Genomic DNA, 21,862 nt, shown 5'->3' with positions numbered 1-21,862 from the left:
AGTGCTTGGCTCCATAAATGACAATTACTTCTCTGTTTCCCAACCCAACACTGGCTTTTTTTTTTCCTTTTGAGCCTCATTTAAATTTTCTAAAATGGAGCTTATAGGAGAATGGTCTGTCTGTCTTATAGCTTTCATTTTTTGTTATAATTCTGTGGGCGACATGGGAAGAATGTAAAGAATAGACAAGTTGATAGGAAACTGGGCTGGTCAAAAGCAGGGATGACGAGGAAGTAAGTATAGCCACAGGTCTGCACAGTATTAATATTATCCAGTATTAATAATATCCAGTACTAATACATACCTGGATATACACACTATGCTTAAACGTATACCTTCACAAACACACAACACACTCACATATAGACACTCACTTGCACACTTTCACACATACCCTCCATGTTTGGCACCAACTTTCATCATCTATTGAAGAAACCTTAATATTATGGTCATCAGGCACCAACAGGCAAAGAGTTGCTTCTCACAGTAAATTTCCTTAAATTTGTTTTCTTACATTTGTTAAAAAAAAAAAAGTGTAAGAAAACATTTACTTTATTTTCTTGCATTTGTTAAAAAAACAAAGCAAATATTTTCAGGCAATATAACAATCACAATTTTCCATGCCAGTAGATTTTAGGAAATGGTGGTTTTTGAGAAAACACTTCAGGGCAGAGGTTAGAAAAAGAAGCAGATTTCAGCACATCTGAAATGCACAGAGAATTGCAAATCTATTTTTTCTGGGTATATGTAAAATCAGACAGACCATAGAGAAGAATCTCAATTTACTGGAAAAAGAGTTAAGATTTTGAATTGAGTTTTTGAGGTCAAAAAAATTCAATATAAGACAAAACTCTAGAAAGCACTTAGCAGTGGGTTGCATTTACCGCCAGCTAGATTCATCCACGAGAGGTCACTGATGATCAGGTGACATATTTCCCACCTTTTTGAAATGAAAGGTTACTACACCCTCCGGGCTTTTTAAAGAAATTGCAGTTTAGTCCCCAAAATAGGTTTAATGGAGATGAAGACTTTTGAGGACTATAAAACTTTGCAGTATGGTAGTTTGTCTTAAGATGAATTACTTCAGTCCTGTTGGGGTTCTGGAGTCATGACTGACCACACAATCACATAAAATCAGGAAAAGAATTTTCTACAAATGTACACTTTATAACCACCCTACCTACTCCTAGTGATGTGGCATGCAGCAGCACTGCATTAGGGAGCAAAGTCACATTTTTTGGTTAATATCTCAGTTCTACCACCTACTCACTATGCAATTTAGGACAATCCTTTAAGACTTATAAATCTGTTTTCCAGTTACTATTTTCTACACCTGTTATAGTGTTTCATAATTTCACATCACAATATTATAAAATATAAAAATACGTGAAAATATAAAACAATCACAGGGCTTTGTCATCCCCTACCCCCACAATGAGATAAAAGCTGTTTTCATTTAAACTTGGGAAATGACAAAAGTAAAGCTAGGAGGGAAAATGACTAAAATTATTATACTATCTAATATCAAGAGATTACTTGTTTGTAGATAAATAGAACACTCCAACAAGCGAACTAGATATCTCATTTTGATATCTTACATTGCTGAAATTCCTTGCAGCCAGAGCTTTAAAAACTAATATTTGATCATTTTAATTTTCAAATGCTCTGACACCTCTCCACGCCTTTGGAGTCAGCTGTAAACTAATGAATCTGGAAATGATCAATTCATATTTCTTTCCTTAGTAACTTCTTATCAGAGCTCGCCTGAAGCCATGCATCTTCCTTAGTGCATGTCCAGGATGTCGGAGGCATTTTCTCCTTTGTGACCCAGATTCTCTGATCTGTGTGTCTATATCTATCTTCCAATTATGTAGAGCATCTCCTTGGACATGCTGTGTAGTCCTTATTAGTAACAGAGAAAAACAAATAGCTAAAATATGATAGGTGTATTCTCCAAAGGACATTTGAAGGAAACATTTGATTTCTGATGCTTCTTGCCATTTAATACTTACTTAAAAATGAATAACCAAGATTTCTCTATTTCTCTCAGCATTCAAAAGTCCCAATTTTAAAGTAAACTTGGGGTTTTTCACAAACTAGTGAATATAGAAAAAAACAAACAGACTCCCAGATATAGAGAACAAACTGGTGGTTACCAGTTGGAAGAGGGAAGTGGGGCGGGGCAGGATGTGGTAGGAGATTAAGAGATATGAAGTAGTCTATATAAAATAAATTGGCAAGTAGGATATATTATACAGCACAGGGAATGTAGTCAATATTTTATAATAACTATAAATGAAATATAACTTTTAACAATTATGAATGACTGTGTTGAAACTTACATAAAAGCGTACATAACTATGCTTCAATTTAAAAAACTTGGGAGTTTTCAGAGGGTGTGTCACCAGCGCTCCTGAACCTTCGATTGGTTATCACCCATGGCTCCTGCCAGGTACCACTGCCTCTTCCTCCAGGCACCACCGTGTTCACTGCGCTGCTGTTTCCCTCCAGACACCACAGACTCCTACCTGATACTGATGCTTAAACACAAGAACTCTAATGGTACCGAAGCCCCATGAGCATGCGAGGGAAGGTGGAGGATAAATGCTTTATATCACACCCACAGATGCTCTGCTGAAAGGATGCCAGGGCACTGCTGCTTTGCATAGAGTTTGAGTTCAACTCTTTTTGGTTCTGTTATTCTTCCTGCTTCCTCCCATACCATCTGGCCTCTTTGGATTCACACATAACTCAGTTGCTATTTTAGCCTGAAGGCAAGGCCCCAGGACAAAAATGTACGCAGATGACTCAAGCTTTGTTCCTTGGTCACGTTTGTCTTGACAAACTCCTTTTTCCTGGGCTGTGTTCTTTCCCAGATGTTTTCTCAGCCTGCCGTGTAAATAAATGTCTGGTGGGTTGGCCCCGCCCCTTCGCAAAGCCTGCTGGGCATCTCAGAACTTCCCTTTGGGCTCCGTTGCAGTCCTGTGGAGGCTGGAATTAAATGAGGTTGCCTGGCCCATATGAGAATGCTTAGCCCAGAGCCGGTGGTTAGGTATAGCCTGCAAATACTTTAATCACAAGGTCTAGCAAGCCCTTCAAAAAGTGACGGCATTAGATGTGGATTGGTTGTATTCTTCTTTACGGAATCTTAGTAGGAGTGAGGAGACTTGATTTTGGTGTAAGTAAATATGGATAAAGCACATGTGATTAAATAGTTCAGTCTTTAAGTTTAGGGGGCATTGGGGTACGATTTGTTTAATAAACTTAAAGAGAGTACAAAATTGCACCCTCAGGCCCAGTAGGAGTGTGTCCTTGAGCCAGGGGGCCTGTTTTAATGTTGTGATTCCCTGGGAACATTTTATTTGCCCCAGAGCTGCAGCTTTCAAAAAGTTGAGTGCGACTTTTAGTAGTAAACAGATTTTTAAAGAAGGACCCAGTACACACACACACAAACATTCTTATACTTGTGTGTTTATATGTGTGTAGAACTAAAACATAATCCATTAAGTGAGACCCACCCACTTTACATGAATGTATTCTGATATTTTTTCCTGTATTGTATTTATTTCTTCTTCTTCCTCCTCCTCTTCTTCTCCCCTTACCCCTTCCTCGCTCCATCTTCCTCTTCTTCCTTCTCTGTCTCTATCTCTAGCTCTCTCTGTCTTTTTTATTGCTCACTAGGATCCATGAATGGCTGGCCATTGCTATTCTTTTTTTCAAATGCACTGTCTAAGAAGGGATCATGAGATTTCAAAATACCTCAGAGCATATTAAGCCCATTTAGGAATTCTGGGAAACTAATTGTGACCTCCAAAAGGTTTTTTTTTTGTTGTTGTTGTTGTTTTCAAGAATACAGATAAGGTAAATCATAGAAAAGATGCCTTCAGTTTGACTCAGCCCAATTTCAGAAGCTTCAGCTTATTATGACTTTTGAAGAATCTCCTGCTTTGGCAAAACATTGTTGGAGGAAAACACAAGAGCTGGATGGTGGAAACTGAAATTGGTGATAAACGCAATCCAACTTTTCAAACTTGTTTGACATTTGAGCTGGTTCTCACCTTTGAAAGCATCAGTGGCATCAACAATGAGGCCTTCTTTCTGCCTGGGAAATAAACTAAGAGACTTGTTGGTTGAATATTTCTCTCTCTAGAGTGGTGGGTTGGTAGTGAAAAGGGACAGAGGAGAGAAGGTCAAGAAAGACCCTCTCTAAATGACTGCTTTGTCCTTGAACTTTGGACTCTAGAGCTCTCTTTGTTAGTCTAGAAGTAAAAGGGAGACAGTTCATCACTTTGAAGCTCACATCATATAATTCTTTCCATTCTTTGCCCCTCATCTTCTTCCCAATAATCCGAACCAAGATTTATACATTCTAAGATCTGAATGTGTTGGGGCAGGCTTCTCACCATCAGCTGGGACACTTTGGACTGAGTCAGCTGCCTCCCACAGTCTAGGAGATGAGGAAGAGGAAGGGGGGGGTCTCCTACTTGGGAGGCCAGTGGGGTCCTTCCTGGATCACTGGTGGGAGAAATGGCCTCAATTACCTTGCAGTTGCCTAATGTCTTTATTTGAAATATTCTCTGTAGCTCCCTACAGATATCTTACTCGTTCTTTCAGTATTCATATCGATAACTCCTGTTAACTCTCATTTCCCAGACCTAAAAGCAAAAAAGAGAGACTGTTAGTCTGTGTACATGCACTGACAACAGACCTTCAGGAAAGCTACTAAAACAATATATGCATGTCTGTGAAATAAGAAGGAAAATGGCTCCTTGGCTCTACTAAAAATTGAGCCTTTATTTCCGTTAAATCTGTTTAAAATGTGATGGATTTTGGCATAAGGTGGGATGGGTAACATTAAGGAAATGACCTTATAAAAAATATTTTAAGATATTTTCTTAAAAGATAAAGGCAAACCTGTACCGATAGCTTCGCTTTGGTTTCAGCTCTCAGATAAGCCTATGGCCTCACACCCCACATACAAGCAGGGCAGACAGTGTATGTATGCGGCCCCCTCAACGTTAGCACCTCTGCCTCCTTTCTTGAAGGTTTCACGCCGGCAATGTGGCACACGGAAAAGTCAAAATTGAGATCTATGTTCGGTGGCGGAGGTAGTATTTGGTACATGAATGGACATCGTGAGGTTTCCCTGTCCCGGAGGGACCTTCACTCTGAGCTCTCCAGATTCCCAGCAACATGTCCCATCCACACACTCACACTCTGTTCCATGAAGTGCAAAAGGGCTGTGGTAAACACTGCACTCTGCTTAGCATCTCCCATGTTGTACCTACTTGACATGGTAGCTTTCCCTGGGAGTTAAATGGCCACCTCACAGAGAAGTGGACCCCATCAGGCCACTGGGGGACCATTCCAGAAGTTGCTGCTTCAGTGTGCTAAATGGTAGCCTGGGGCCTGGCAGAGACTTCCCACTGCTTCCTAAACTGCCTGGTGAACACCCAGGGAGCAGCTGAGGTGAGAAGCTGCTTCATTAAACGGAAAAGGCTCAGTTTGAAACAATCATGGGATATCTTTCTTACTTGGAACGGGCTGCCTATGTCTAAGTGCTTTACGGACAACATCTTTGTCACCCACACAACATCATAGAGACTAAAGGGAAGCATTCCTGTCTTATCTTAAAAATAGCAGAGAGCCGGCAAGTGAATCTTTATCCAACAGCAGTCACATAAGAAAATGAAGGGCTTTTGAACCCTTGCCCCCTCCCTCCACCCGTTTCCCATCTTTGGCATCAGCTCACCCGGCAGCCAACCCTCTGCCCAGTCACCCCATAGTTGCATACCCTGTGCTTTCTCATGGTTGTTATTCAAACCATTGCCCTTTCTCCGCCTTCTTTGGGTAAACCTTGCCAATTCTTTAAAGGCTCAAATCAAATCCCACTTCCTCATTCAAGATTTTCATGAATCCTCAGCTTGGAAATTCACCTTTCACTTCCGTGAATCTGTTGTGGTCGTTGAAATTCATAATATACTTCCTCTTTGTGTGATCATGTTTTATCTTCCCAACTAGACAGGTAGCTTCTTAAGGGCAAAAACCAACTCTGTAAAGTCTCTTTAAGGGCAGCTTCTCAAAGACAAGACTGAACTGTGAAAAGTCTGCTTCCCTTGATCATCACCAGGCACCAGCAGAGCCTGGCTCCTGGTGGCCCCCAGGGGATACAGATCCACTTCTCCCAAAGTGACCATTTCAGGTCCAGAGAGCAGCTTAAGTTGAGGGAGCTCAGACATCTCTAACACTCAGGTACCACAAGGCAGCCTGTTTTCTTGGATGGTACTTACCACTCACAAGAAGTGATTCCACTCTGAATGTTATCCTCCTAGGGGGTGGGAAGGGGGTGGGCCAGACCAGCCAAAAGGCAGAGGAATGTCTGAAGGGGCAGATTAATGAGCAATCAGAGGGGAGGTTGTGGATCCCCATTCAAGTTCTTGGAAAGGGTCTGTCTGTGGTATGATGAAAGGGCCTGGATGTGGGGCCGGAGGGTGAGAGAGACTCCACATGTCCCCTGCCTCCTGCTGCTGGAGGCTTGACGAACAATGGGGCAGTGGCCAGGCGGTGGCACGTGGGAGGCAGCTGACTCCAGCTGATTGAAAATAGGCCATTTGTCCTGCAACAATACGAATGTGCACAGGGGCCCGCACAGGAGGGCTGCAAAGCAGGACAGGGCGGAGGTGGCATTTATGTTTGCATGTGTGTGTGAGATGAAGCCCTCTTTCTTTGCTTTTTAATTAGCTCTCTCTCCTCCATAAATTACCAGTAAGAATAACCCATGATCTCACCAGTTTCTATAGCTGGTAAAGACATAAGTGCTCTAGGGGAAAAAAAAAATTGGGTTTGATTCCAGAGATTGGTAGGGCCCCACCAGATAATTCTCAATTCCAAAAGAAAAGGGCTGATCAGAAATTAACAACTGTTGTTAAAGGCGTAGCTGAATATTCTAATTAACTAGATGTTTGACCTCAAAATAGATTGCTTCTTAGGCACTCATACAGCTTCAAAATCTCTGGGTTATATGGAGATTTTTATTGAGGTGATATTTGCAGCCAGCCCTCATCATCTAATCTATAGAATCAACACTTAAAAGCCACTCAATCAAAGTCAGCTGGCCACTGCCTGCAGTGCCAGGCTTGGCAGGGGTTGGAGGTGGGTAGGGGAGCGGATCCAGTACGTTTACTTAGAATGTTACCTGGGGAGATGCAGTAATAAATAAGTCAGATGGCCAGAGGAAGATTTAGTAAACAAACAACAACAAAAAATTTAATTGTATAATTCCTTGTACAAATGATACCAGGGCAAGTATATGTTTGTATACATGTATATGTGTGTGTGTGCATGCTTGCACACACACAGATTTGTGTTGTGGTGGACAGTCTCTTCACAAAGATATTGTGAAGGGGCATCAGATTTTGCTCTGATACCATCAAAAGTGATCCAGATAAGGAATGTGGTTCCATCACCACATTTCTCCTAAAGAGACAAGTGGGGTTCAGAGAAGTTAAATGGCTTGTCCAGAGCCAGTCAGGGGCCTTTGTCTGTTTCATCTGTGACAGGCACTTTGCCAGGTGGAGGACAGCGTTCAGATCGCCTGGCCTCTGGACTGTGCCATTCTTGGTGTTGACATAACCCGACTAATCCAGGCAGCTGAAATGCTGCCAAAGAGAAAGGGACTCTTCCTTAATAGGCAGGTGTCTTTACCTCTGAAACAGGCTGGTGATTCTGACCCAAATGGCCAATTATCTGCTGGATGCATTTATTGGAATCATTGGTCCCTGTTATTGGTCTGGAAATTAAGAGCTGGCTTGTGTGTGCTGGACCAGATGCCCCAACCGCAACAGAAGTACAGGGGCAGAGTCTGAAAAGGATGCCTCTAAATTGTTCCCCAGGGCTCACAGGCCATCAGTGCTACCCCTAGAGTCCCTACAGCAATGACTCTTCAACATTTCCTTTTGCTTTGCTTTTTTTTTTTTTAAATTAATCACGTAGATGTTATTTTTTAAAGTATCCTTCTGTTCTACTTTAAAAATCACCCTCAATAATTTCCTTAAAATAAGGAGAGAAATTTTTCTTACACAGTTGCCTCTTCACCAAATTCCATGTGCTATTCTTCTCTGATGTTCACTTAGAAAAGCCTAAGAGTTAGAAACCATGAGAAATGTTCAGTTTGTTTTATTTTTCATTGTTCCTCATGCTTTCAACTCAAGGTTGCTATGAAGAGTGGACTTATGGAGGCAAAAATGAGGATGTTATGAATTCAGTCTTTAAGAACCTTCTATTTTAGTACAGGAGATAACAAAAGTTATCTGCAGTTACACAGCTGCTATTCAAGGTAGAGAAATAGAAGCAATGTGAAAGGCATAGGGGAGGAACTTATAATTTCCTCATGAAGCCCTCAACTGAGGCTTTGAGGAAGAGGTAACATTTGACCTGAGTGTTCAAGAATAGATAAGATATGAATTTCCAGCCAGGTCAGAGCAATCATTTCAGGCAGAGATGTTACTGCAGCTTCTTGTTAGCTTTTGCCTTTATAAAAGTCCTCTTCTAAAGACTGAAGCCTCATTGTTATTGTAATTTTTTCAAAAATTATTCTTGCATTTAAACTTTGGTTTCAGTTACACAGTCACTATCAGTAAAACAAAATTCCAGTTGATCAAGACAAAACACAGGTGTAGGTTATAAGAAGTGCACATTCTTGGTCTTCAGTGAAGTAATGATACTAGAACACCATCTGGCACAAAGAAATATTCAATAGAATGATATTCCTGACTTCTCACTGTGGCTGAGACCTGTTTTAAGAGCTTGATATCTATTAAATCCTAACTCCTGTAACAGTAGAGGATCACTTCAAGGTAGATTTCTATTTTCATGATCATTTTGAAAATGAGAGAACTGAGACACAGAGAAGTTAAGTAACTTGGCCAAAGTCAGTCATTAAATATTTGAGCCTGGATTTGAACCCAGGCTGGAAGATTTATGTACATTAACACTATATCAAACTCAGTATAAAAACTGCTTATTGAATCAAATTATTTCATTTATCAAATTTTTATCGAGCAACTACTTTCTTCTAGGTATTGTGTTTATGAGCTGAGAATAAGAAGAAAACTAAGAAGTGATATCTTCCCTTAAGCAGTCTACCCAAAATCTTGAGAATGGAAACCATTATTTAAAATGAGGCCAATTCATTTGCAGCAACATGGATCAACCTAGAGAGTGTCACACTGAGTGGAGTAAGTTAGAGAAGGAGAAATATCGTATGACATCCCTTATATGTGGAATCTAAAAAGAAATGATACAAATGAACTTACAAAATAGAAAAAGATTCATAGATTTAGAGAATGAACTTATGGTTGCCAGGGGAAAGGGACAGTTAGGGAGTTTGGGAAGGACATGTACACACTGCTATATTTCAAATGGATAACCAAAGGGACCTACTGTATAGCACATGGAACTCTGCTCAATGTTATGTGGCAGCTTGGATGGGAGGGGGATTTGGGGGTGAATGGATACATATATATGTATAACCGAATTCCTTCATTGTTCACTTGAAACTACCACAACATTGCTAATCAACTATGCCCTGGTACAAAATAAAAATTTAAAAAAATAAAATAAAATGAGGCCAATTGTTAATAAAGAGAGAACTAGAACTCTGAGCTCTTATCTTTTTTTTTTTAAATCCGCACCAGATCTTTGTTGCCACAGGAGGGATCTTCGTTTGTGGCATGCAGGATCTAGTTCCCTGACCAGAACTCAGACTTAGGCACCCTGCCTTGAGAGCTTGGAGTCTTAACCTCTGGACCACCAGGGAAGTCCCTTGTTTTTTAGGTCATGCACCTTCAAATCTCATCAAATAATCCATTAGGGTATTCCTGTTTGGACAGTTCTCCTGGCAGAAATTCAGGGACTTTCTATCCTGTGTTTCTGCCATCTCTGCAGGATCATCCAGAGGACTCATCCTTTCCCATCACCTAGAAAATGTAAAGATGTGGAGAATCGTGCATGCAAGGATTCTATGGGCCAGGTTGGGAAGTGGCATGCATGTGTGCTAAGTCACTTCAGTTGTGTCTGACTCTTTCTGAGCCTGTGGACTGTGGCCCCACCAGGCTCCTCTGTCCAAGGAATTCTCCAGGAAAGAATACTGGAGTGGGTTGCCATTTCCTTCTCCAGGGAAGTGGCATACATCAGGTATAGTCATAATCTTTTGATTAGAACTCATTCACACGGCCAGTCCTGGATGTAAGGGAGACTGGAAAATGTTGTCTCACTGTGGGCTCCAGAAGAGAAAATGGATTTGATGATGAGCCAGAGGTTTCTATGACATATCCTTATGCCAACAACTTTCCAATTAACTGAATTTCCAAACAATATCATTATGCCGTTTAAAATTGTATGTAACATTTCAAATATAGTAACATTTATACAAATAATCCGTCTCATATGGAAATCTTCTAGAATAAGTGAAGATAAGTGCAGGAAGGATCCTGCTCCTGTCTGCCTTCCTTTCCTGTTGTTTGGAAGAGAGCTGCAGTATATAATGGACAGGAAGTGCATGTACTTAACCAAGCTCCAATTTTTGATTCTTTCATTTTAGTGAATGTACCAAATAGTGCAATAGTGACTCTGCCAAATGCTGAGCAGAAGTTAAATATTTTTGTGTAAGTCCCCTACCAGGCTTCCATGGTAGCTCAGTCGGTAAAGAATCTGCCTGCAGTGCAGCAGACCCAAGTTTGATCCCTGGGTTGGGAAGATCCCCTGCAGGAGGAAATGGCAACCCACTCCAGTATGCTCGCCTGGAAAATCCTATAGACAGAGGAACATGGTGGGCTATAGTCCATGGGGTCGCAAGAGTTAGACACGACTTGGTGACTAAACCACCACCACCATCTACTTTCAGCTATTTGAAAAATCTATGCTAAATATATATCATCAAAATAGACAATGCAAAGAAACTAACATTTACTGAGTGTTTACTGTGTAGCAGTCATGTTTGAGATACTTTGTATGTTATTACTTCTAGCTCTTATAAGATATCATTGTTATACCCATTTAATAGAGCTCATAGAGTTTAACCAGGCTTTCCAGGTGGCTCAGCAGTAAAGAATCCACCTGCAATGTAGGAGCTGTGGGTTCCATCCCTGGGTTGGAAAAATCCCTTGGAGGAGGGCATGGCAACCCACTCCAGTATTCTTGCCTGGGAAATCCCATGAACAGAGGAGCCTGGCAGACCATGGGGTTGCATAGAGTTGGACACTAATTAGTGACTAAACAGCAACTGATTAGCCCTAAAATGGCAACCCACTCCAGTATTCTTGCCTGGAGAATCCCAGGGACGGGGGAGCCTGGTGGGCTGCCATCTATGGGGTCGCACAAAGTCGGGCACGACTGAAGTGACTTAGCAGTAGCAGACAGACAATAAATGTTTATGATACAAAGTCATTTGCAAATAAAAGAATCATAGCAAATCTGTGTCTCAGGAGGTGTTTCATCACAGATTAGTCTCATTAATACTATCAACATGTATTGAGTGTGTGTATTATATGTTGTTCACTCCCAGGCTATCCAGTGATGATGATGGCCATGGCTGCACCCTCAAATACATCTCCTCCACAAGGGCAGATTAGGTGTTTCCCCTAAGAGCAGAGCTATACTTAACTTATATTGTTATACCGATTTTATGTGCTTTCATAACTGCCATTTCATTTGACTGTATCCTACATTATATGAAATCATGAATTTTGTGCTTTGCTCATGACCACTTCACCATATTTCCTCACTTCTGACATGTGATCTTCAGAGACTGCACTCTGCAATAAATGAACTGTATATGGCTGTATTTCAGGAGAAAATAATCAATAAGAGCAAAGGCATTAAGGCATGCACGGCAGTGAAGTCAAGGAACTAGTAGAAATTCAAAAAGTGAGGTTTGAGGTGAGGAGTAAGGGAAGAGAGGTAAGATGAGATAGCAGCCAGTTCTGCACTAAGAATTTCAGGCTTAATTCAAATAAATGTGCAATAGGAGGAAGGAGTTTTTATGTGTTTGATTGTTTGAAGATAACGATTGGAGTGGTAACTTGGTTGAAGCCAATGATCACTTAAAAAGGGAAAATTTGGGAGACTTCCCTGGTGGTCCAGTGGCTAAGACTCTATGTTGCCAATGCAGGGGGCCTGGTTTTGATCCCTGATCAGGGAGCTAGATCTCACATGCTGCAACAAAGAGTTCACATGCCTCAACTAAAGATCCTGCAGGCCACAACGAAGATGGGAGGTCCTGTGTGCTGCAACTAAGACCTGGTGCAGCCAAATTAAAAAAAAGAGAGAGAGAGAGAAAATTTTTAAAAATTACTTAAGCATGAACCACTCTAGTTTTCATCAGAAGTCCTGGTTATAGACCAAGGACAGGCTTTATTTTGTGGGTATGAGGTGAAGGTTAATTAATTAAAAACTTAAGATTCTTCCAGTACAGAGTTCCAATGAATTTGGTTACTATTTGAAAGTGGATTAGGATTCTGTCATCAAGTAAACATTCATGACCAATAATAAATATATGATGTTTTTGCTCTTCATTGTTGGTATTTCCTGGGGCATTGTTGGGTAAACACCTGAGAAATATATTTTGAGTATGTTTCCTGCTCAGATGTAAATCAGAGTTTACATATGATGGGCAATGAGGGAGGAAGCAGAAGAAAAAGCAAGTTAACTGATGGCAGCTTAAGAGAATAAATACTGAGTTGGAGTTTCAGGATCAAGGAAACTCTATCTTCAGAGTTCTGGAGAAAACAAACACTTTATTCCACCAGATTTTCTAAGACTTTACCTATAAGATTTAACTCAGGTTGAGTGAAAGCCTGGAAAGTGATTTGGATTCAGAATCAAAAGAGATTTTTTTTTTTCCTAGATCTGACTCTGCTGTTAACTGGAGGTGAGATCTCTGTCAAGTAACTTAATCTCTCTGAGCCCATTTCCTCACTTTAAAGTTGAGGATCTGAGACTCTTAGACCAAATAACCTAGGAAATCTTTTTCAAGAGAATGATTCAAGATGGCAGCATAGGGACAGCCTGAACTGACCTTTCTCGTGGACACAAAAAATATGCAGCTACACATGGATTGATTCCCTCTGAAAAGAACCTGAGAACTAGCTAAGTACCTGCTCCATAACAAGGATAAAAGAGACCACTTTGAGATAGGTGGGAAAGGCAGAGAAGGGTTCTTAGCAAATCCCAACCCTCCCTGTGGCGGCACACAGCAGAGACAGATCTCATCACATGGGTGCTTCTCAGGAGAAGTGAAGGGCTGGCATCCCAGTCCCTGGCTGCTACACCAGAGAGACAAGTGCCCAAAACATCTGGCTTAGAAAACCGTCAAGGCTGATGACACCCTCAAACTGCCTACATAAAGCCAGTGGGGGCAGGCAATCCACACAAGGACACCCCTTGATCTCCTGGCCCTGGAGACTAAGAAGCTGGCATTCCTGCGTGTATACGCGTGTGCTTAGTCACTCAGTCACGTCGGACTCTCTGCACCCCCATGGATTGTAGCCCACCAGGCTCCTGTGTCCATTGGACTTTCTAGGCCAAGAATACTGGTGCAGGTTGTCTTTACTACTCCAAGGGACCTCTCGATCCAGAGTAGCTTTCACCAGCTCAAAAAACAAAAAAAAGGAAGAAAAACAACCCTATTTGAATAATAAGTAAATTCAGTAAAGTTTAGGATAAAAAATTAATATACAAAAATTGGTTGCATCCCTGTAATAATAAACTATCAGAAAGAGAAATTAAGGAAAAAAATCCCATTTATAATTGCATCCAGAAAGAATAAAATACCTTGAAATAAATATAACCAAGAAAGGGACAGAACTGTACTCTGAAAGCCATAAGACTTAATGAAAGAAATTGAATCAAGTAAATAAATAAAGGGATGGAAAGACAAATAAATGGAATAAATAAATAAATGGAAAGACATACTGTGCTCTTGAGTTGGAAGAATTGGTATTGTTAAGATGTCCATGCTACCCAACTCAATCTGCCAGTTCAGTGCAGTCCCTATCAAAATACCAATGGCATTCTTTACATAACTAGAAATAATCCTAAAATTTGCATGGGACCACAAAAGACCCCAAATAGCTAAGGTAATCTTGAGGAAGAAAAACAAAGCTGGGGGTATCACACTCCCTCATTTCAAACTGTACTACAAAGCTATAGTAGTCAAACACCATGGTACTGGTACAGATATAGACACAGATCCATGGAACAAAATACAGAGCTCAGAAATAAAATATATACAATTACATTTAATTAATCTATGACAAAGGAGGAAAAATGTGCAATCTTTTCAATAAATAATGTTGAGAAAACTGGACAGATATTTGCAAAAGAATTAAAATAGACCACTATTGTATACCACATACAAAAATAAACTCAAATTGATTAAAGGCTTAAATTTAAGACCAGAAACCATAGAACTCCTAGAAGAAAGCATAGGCAGTAAGCTCTTTGACATTGGTCTTTTAGCAATATTTTTTTGGACATTTTTCCTCAGGCGAAGGAAACAAAAGCAAAAATTTCAACATAGATAACATCAAACTAAACAAACTTTTGCATAGCAGAGGATACCAACAAAAAAAGGAAAAGAAAACCTACTGAAAATAGGAGAAGATATTTGCAAATTGTATATCTGATAGATTAAATTTCTAAATATATAAAGAACTCATACAACTTAATATCTTAAAAAACCAACAGCATTATTAAAAATGGGCAGAGGACCGATGTGGACACTTTTCCAAAGAAGACATATAGATGGCCGACAGGCACATGAAAAGATGCCCAATATCACTAATATCAGGGAAATGCAAATCAAAACCACCATGACACCTGACACTTGTCAGAATGACAGTTATCAGGAAGACAACACGTAAGTGTTGGCCGGGATGTATACTAGAGGGAAACCTTGTGCACTGTTGGTGGAAATGTAAATTAGTGTATCACTATGAAAAACAGTGATGTAGTATCTGCAAAAAATTAAAAATAGAATTACCATACAATCCAGAAATTCCACTTCCATTTACTTATCTGGAGAAAACAAAAACACTAACTAAAAAAGATACATGTATTCCTGAATTCATCAGTATGCCTAAGTTTGTATGTATTCATATGTATTCATAGTATTCTTATTCCTAAACTCATCAGAAACCTGAGCACTGAAGAATTGATGCTTTTATTTTTTTTTTTTTTATAAATTTATTTATTTTAGTTGGGGGCTAATTACTTTACAATATTGTAATAGTTTTTGCCATACATTGACATGAATCAGCCATGGGTTTACATGTGTTCCCCTTCCTGGACCCCTCACCCACGAGCCATATTAATTTTCTATGGTTTCCATGAACTTAGTGGCATAATACAAATTCATTATCTTACAGCTCTGGAAGTCAGAAATCCAATGTGAAACTCACTGGACTGCAAGATATTGGCAGTGTGTATTCCTCATCTGGAGGCTCCAGGGGAGAATATATTTCATTACCTTTTCCATCTTGACTCATTGACCCCTTCCTTTGTCTCAACAACTAGCCACACGGTATCTCTCTGACCCTTCTTCTGTAGTCACATCTTTCTCTTCCACTTTGAAGATACCCTGTGATTTCATTGAGCCCAATCAGATAATTCAGAAAAATCTCTCTGTGTTAAGGTCAGCTGGTTAACAACCTTATTTCCATCTGCAACCTTAATTTACTACAACCATGTAACCTAACAGTCATAGGTTCAGGGGTTTAGGGCTTGGGCATCACTGGGGGTCTTTATGTCACCCACCACACTGATTCAACATGAATCCAGGGGAACACAAATATCTGTTTGCCACATCTGTGTTTAGTGTGCTCTAGGGCTATAGGCACTCTCCACTACAATGTATGTGTGATATAAAAATACACATGAAATAAAATCTAGACTTGAGAGATCAAAAAAATCAGTTTGAATTCTTGGGTAAATTACTTAACATTTTACATCTGAAAATGGGGATAAGAACACATATATTGCAGGGTTAGTCTGAGGATTGAAATATTCAACAAATTGAATCTAGTTTCCTCATGGTTTTTGTACCTGTAACAATTACATAATATAAATGGTGACTATTGTCACTTGTGTTTCATTTTGATGTATTTTGTTAATTTGTTTTTGTTATTTAAGAAAACTCTTATAAAATATGCAGTCTTGATAATTCATATCTTGATCCTCTTAGGAAGCCACATCTAGGTTTGTTTTTTTGAGTCACATGGGAAAAGAATAAGCTTTTAATTATCCTTCTGAAGAAGAGCATACTCTCCAGGCATATAATCCATCACAGTTTTTCAAAGAATATAAAGGTTTATTGGTTCAAGCAAGACCTAAACATTTATATACGAAGCTTGACTAAGACTAAAATAAATTATGCTCTTGGCAAGAGACGATTGTGTTTTCACTAAAAATAAAACTTTCAACCTGAGATCTGAGCTAACTTCCATGACTGGCACTAATTCTAGACTGAGGAGAGGGATGGTGAATATCTTGGCAGCTTTCAACCAGTCAACATTTTCATCTAGGAGATCCGAGGACTTGCTTAATACTCTTCACCTATCTTCTCATCATTACGTACAGACTTTAACACAGGAGCAGACACCAAGAACTTTTCCATCTCTCACTCTGAGCATTGTTGGCATTATCAAAACATGAACTTCTCTTACTTGGTCAGCCAGCCAATTAGTTTTGTCTCTGTAACTAAAAAAAAAAAATTAAAAAGCAGGCATTTTCCTGATGCCTTTCCTTAAATGACCACACCAGTGGTTATTTCTGCATTGACTAGTACAACTATCTTAGGTTGGCAATGGTGCAACATCCTGTTGTAACCGCCAGTTCACAATCACTAAATCAAAAGAAAACCGGGCGTGTTCAGTCAAGGTCTAGAGCAGGTATCATGCCAAGTGGAAATGAGGGCACATCTCAGGGGGGCATATTCTGGCAACAGCTGCGTGTGTTGAATCTTCTGGACTTCACTCCACTGGCTGTGTTGAAGCTGCTTGCTGATAATTTGCTATCTGTGAGTTATCGCATTATATTGACACATCTTTTTGCACCTTGAAAAAGTAATGAAAACTAATCATTTTCCTGCTAATACTTGACCTAGCTTCTCTCATCTGTTTCACTGAATAACATTAATTCACTCAAATAAAAATGAGATTGCTTTACTCAGAATCATGAATAGTTTTCCTACTTCAATGTGTTATTATTATTATGCTACTTATTAATATTAAATCCTCAAATCTGATAAATATATTAGAAGTCTACTATGTACAAAGCATAATAAAAGGGACCATATAAGATTATTAATAGAGCTAAGTCATAGCTCTATTTTTAGGAAAGTTACAAAACCCTTCTATCATTCTATTAATATGAAAGACAGTTTTTAGGAACTGAGGATGGACTTTGGAGAGGTAGGCGATTAGAGACTTCAGATTTCAGAGTAAGATCAAGCTGAATCAAAGTCACTGTTACTCTATTCTAAAGAAAAATAAATGTTTGATTTTTTAAAATTTTATCCTAAATGACTGTGATGCTTAGGATTGCTGGAAATCTTATCATAACTCATTTGAATTGCTTTTTAAGGATTTGTTTACCACTTCTCTTAAAGGAAAGATAAGGGTGACTTTGTTTTTCAAAGTGATCTGTATAGCTGGGCGGTTGCCATAGAGGAAATGTTTTATTCACTGCTCAAAAACATTGGTTGCACATATGAAAATACTTCAGGTAAAGCAAGTATTAGAACAGCCCTATAGGGTAGGTTGCCCCAATCCTTGACAACTGAATGACCTAGCAGAAACCCTAAGGAGGAAATAGAACAGTAGAGAAAATTTTGCAGTTTCCATCATGAGATTTGCTCCCCCTATTCCTCTCCTTCAGGTACTGTGACCTTTAGCAACTTTAGAAATGGATGTCGTCAAAATCAACATGCTCTCCCAGTATTGTCTAACAAGGAAGGGAGAAAAAAGAACAACTCTTTGCTATGGCTCTAGGGAAAGGAGGACCATCATTTTCAGGAATATTTTCATCCCGAAGAATCATCCCAGAGAGAGGCCATGAGCACGGGATATCCAACACTCTCAAAGAAGATATTTCAATGCCTAGAACCCTTTTAGATGCCCCACCATGAAGGCCATCTGCTTCCAACACACTTCTCTGGTTGGCCATGGACCCTGGTGATCCATGGGGGTGAGACAGGCAAGATGACAAACTTGAATTATTTCCCCTCTATATTATATTCTATGATAACAGCACTTAAGACTAATGAAAGACACTTTGTTGATCTTATAATAAAATCAAATAGTAAAATCTTCCTGAGGGGACAAACCAAGTGGCCATTTAGCTGTTCACTAAAGACCATGGGGAGTCCATGGTCTCTGTTCTTTTTACTAAATGTTTAGTTATGCAGCCAAGCTCTAGATCTCCAAGCTGAATTACAGCACTGATTTTTTTCAAAAACTGCCTTTCCAGTATTTACTTCAATAATAACTTAGAATTTCTTCAACTGAGAATTTATTTTTAGGTCATTTGGTTTTAAGGGCTACATTTATATGTAAATATTTTCTTCTTAGAAGTCCAGTTTCCTTTGTACTTTGATCCCTACACTGAATCCCAAATTCCTTGATTCTCTCAAAAATTTTTAAAAAACAAAGATAGGGAAAAAGAAAAGAAAAAATCAAATTGGGATTTTAATAGATATTAGATGCTTCCTGATAGCTCAGTTGGTAAAGAAGCCACCTGCAATGAGGGAGACCCTTGTTCGATTCCTGGGTCGGGAAGATCCCCTGGAGAAGGGATAGACTACCCACTCCTGTGTTCTTGGGCTTCCCCTTGTGGCTCAGCTAGTAAAGAACTGCCTGCAATGTGGGAGACCTGGGTTCGACCCCTGGGTTGGAAGATCCCCTGGAGAAGGGAAATTTGGCTACCCACTCCAGTATTCTGGTCTGGAAAATTCCATGGACAGTCCATGGGGTCTCAAAGAGTTGGACATGACTGAGAGACTGTCTCTTCACTTCAGACACCATCTCTTGTTCTTTTAGTAATTTGAGTGCTGTTCATATGTGTGCCTTGGATATCGCCCTTGTCTCATAAGACTTCATGCTACTTTAACTAAAATATGCTCCTTCTGTTTGTTTTGATTTGATTCATTTATTTATCTTCCTGGACCGCTCTGTATCAGGATAAATTGTTATGCACATACCTGAAATCATGCTCCAACACAGTAAGAAAAATCCACACCCCAGCCAAACTGGATTTTTCAACCTGTGTCCCATATACACTAAACTTTGGGATCATATTGATATGAGTGGGTGAGTCACTCACCACTCCAGGGAAAATTAGGAAATATTATCTCTATTAGCATTCTTTCATTAAGGCTCTACCTTTCTCCATCCTAGAAAATCTGAAGAGCTTTTGTTTAGATTGTTCTCTGATAGTTTCCCAGGTGATATAAGTAGCAGTACAACCTGGTGAGAACAGATGGAGACACGCACACACTGTTAAGAAGAAAAGAACACACTAATCTTTTTGCTGATAGTAACTAGCCTGCATAATCCCTTTACCTTACACTTCCCCAGTTTTGTAATAAGTGTTCTTAGTTTGACTTGGCTTCCCTGGTGGCTCAGAGGTTAAAGCATCTGCCTGAAATGCGGGAGACCTGGGTTCGATCCCTGGGTTGGGAAGATCCCCTGGAGAAGGAAATGGCAACCCACTCCAGTATTCTTGCCTGGAGAATCCCATGGACGGAGGAGCCTGGTAGGCTACAGTCCAGGGGTCACAAAGAGTCAGACACGACTGAGCGACTTCACTTTCACTTTCACTTTCACTTAGTTTGACTTACTACTGGGCTTGTGGTGGAAAAATGGGAATTCAAAGGAAAGCTTTATCTGTGTACCCCCTAAAACATTTTCATGATGGAAATTCCAAACTGCCCAGTATTTCTGCTATAAATACCTAGACCAATGCATCCCATACCTGTTTAAAAACTTACTGTACCCTGTAAGGCAGTATGACTGGACTAGACTCAGCTGGGGTAAAGCCAAGGTTTACTTTATTTGCATCAGCATGCTCCAAGCTGATGTTTTCTTTCGCTCTTTTTTCCTTTTATGATTGTTTCATATTTCTCCACGAAAAACCAGTTGTCAGGCAGGAGGCTCTGTTCTCTAATGACTCACAAAATAATGCCAAACCAAACTTTTCCTCCTGTAAGATTTTAGTAGATTTCATTTTTAAGTGTGGAGTCATTGCTTTGTGAATTGCTAATACCAATTTGTCTTTCTTTCTTTCTTTTTTTTTCCCTCCACTGAACAATAAAGGGAATGGTTAGAGCATTAACAACCAAGACATAAATAAGAAAAACAGCTCGAAAGCAGAACACTGTGTAGCTGTTAAACGATCAGCTCTTTTCAGATCCTCCATAAGGATTAAGGACTAAATGAATCTTTTCACATATTGTTACTCGGACACAAGGCACAGAATCAACTTCATTCTTCTCCTTTGAACCAAAACGACAATCATCCTGGGAAGCCCCCCCACCATCCCGAGTCAATTAAAGATCCTGTTACTGGAGTTATTTTAAATGGGTGTGTTTAAAGCGCTAGGGGACAGATTGTAGTATATAATCCTCCACTGACAGAGGGGAATGTACTAAAAATCCCCCGGGAGATCACCCATCTTCGTGTTTGTGAGACGCATGGTTACAGAGATGGACAAACCAATTTGAATGAGATAAGAAAAGCCAAGCTTTTTTCTACCCTTCCCCCAAATCCTCAGCCACCTCACAAGCTGAACCTTTCAAATACACTTAGTGCTGAGGCAATTTGACATGGGTGGTAGATTAACGTACCCACACAATACAAACAGGGAGGCCACCTCCCTTATTGATGCCAAGTTTGCAGAATCAGCTGCTACACAGTAGTCCAAAAGCCTGCTTGGGAAGACCAGAATTGTATCTGCAGCTCTATCTGTCTTTATTTTAGGTCTCGACTGGGACTCAAGAAGAAGAAAGTTCCACAGGTTCTTGAAAAGTCCTGAGACTCACTAATTTGGCTCTTGGGTGGTTTTTTTTGATTGTTTTTGTTTTTAAGTAGGGGAAAAAAACCTTTAAGCTATGCCTTCCCTGGTAGGTCATATGGTAAAGAATCTGCCTGCAATGCAGAAGACCTGGGTTTGATCCCTGGGTCCAGAAGATCCCCTGGAAAAGGGAATGGTTACCCACTCCAGTATTCGTGCCTGGAGAATTCCATGGACAGAAGAGCCTGGTGGGCTACAGTCCATGGGGTTGCAAAGAGTTGGACACGACTGAGTGACTAACACACACATGCCTGTTGTTTTTGGTTGTATTCCTGTTTTCTAAAATGTGGTGGTATTCAGAGGCCATTGGTAGGAATCCTACCAACACGGGAGAAAAGGAGCCACCCAGATCCAGAGATAAAGGCAGAAACCTTGCCCACTTTTCTGATTTCTACATATCTTCTTGATGTGATCATGACCCTCCTCATTTTTGGATCTTCATTCTGCTGGTTATATCATAAAATGTACAGGAAGAAACAGAGAGAAATTGGCCTCTACAGGCACATGGTCATAGGTTTTAGGGTCTATTTGTGTACCCTAACCCCCTCCAGTATTCTTGCCTGGAAAATCCCAGGGATCAAGAAGCCTGGTGGACTACAGTTCATGGGGTCGCGAAGAGTTGGACACGACTGAGTGCGAATGCACACACACATCCTTATGCAGCAAGAAGGGAAGATTTCTCCTAGTTTCCGCTGAAAAGGAGACCACCAGACTAAGAGCAGAAGTGTCTGATGCA

General features: G+C 40.1%; 1 long non-coding RNA gene across 1 annotated transcript in view; it reads right to left on the bottom strand.

Moving 5' to 3' along the window:
- Positions 1-2,225: 2,225 nt before the first annotated feature.
- Positions 2,226-21,862, bottom strand: part of LOC145518735 (uncharacterized) — a 270,910-nt gene continuing 251,273 nt past the window's right edge. The window contains exon 6 of the long non-coding RNA XR_014063235.1: positions 2,226-4,655. This is a non-coding gene — a long non-coding RNA (uncharacterized LOC145518735). The remainder of the gene's footprint in view (positions 4,656-21,862) is intronic.

This window comes from Giraffa tippelskirchi, chromosome 8, assembly GCF_054371585.1.
Source record: "Giraffa tippelskirchi isolate mGirTip1 chromosome 8, T2T-mGirTip1v1.2.pri, whole genome shotgun sequence".
NCBI classification, from domain to species: domain Eukaryota; kingdom Metazoa; phylum Chordata; class Mammalia; order Artiodactyla; family Giraffidae; genus Giraffa; species Giraffa tippelskirchi.
Note: the sequence above shows the minus strand (reverse complement) of the source record. Positions and strands in the feature narration are given on the sequence as shown.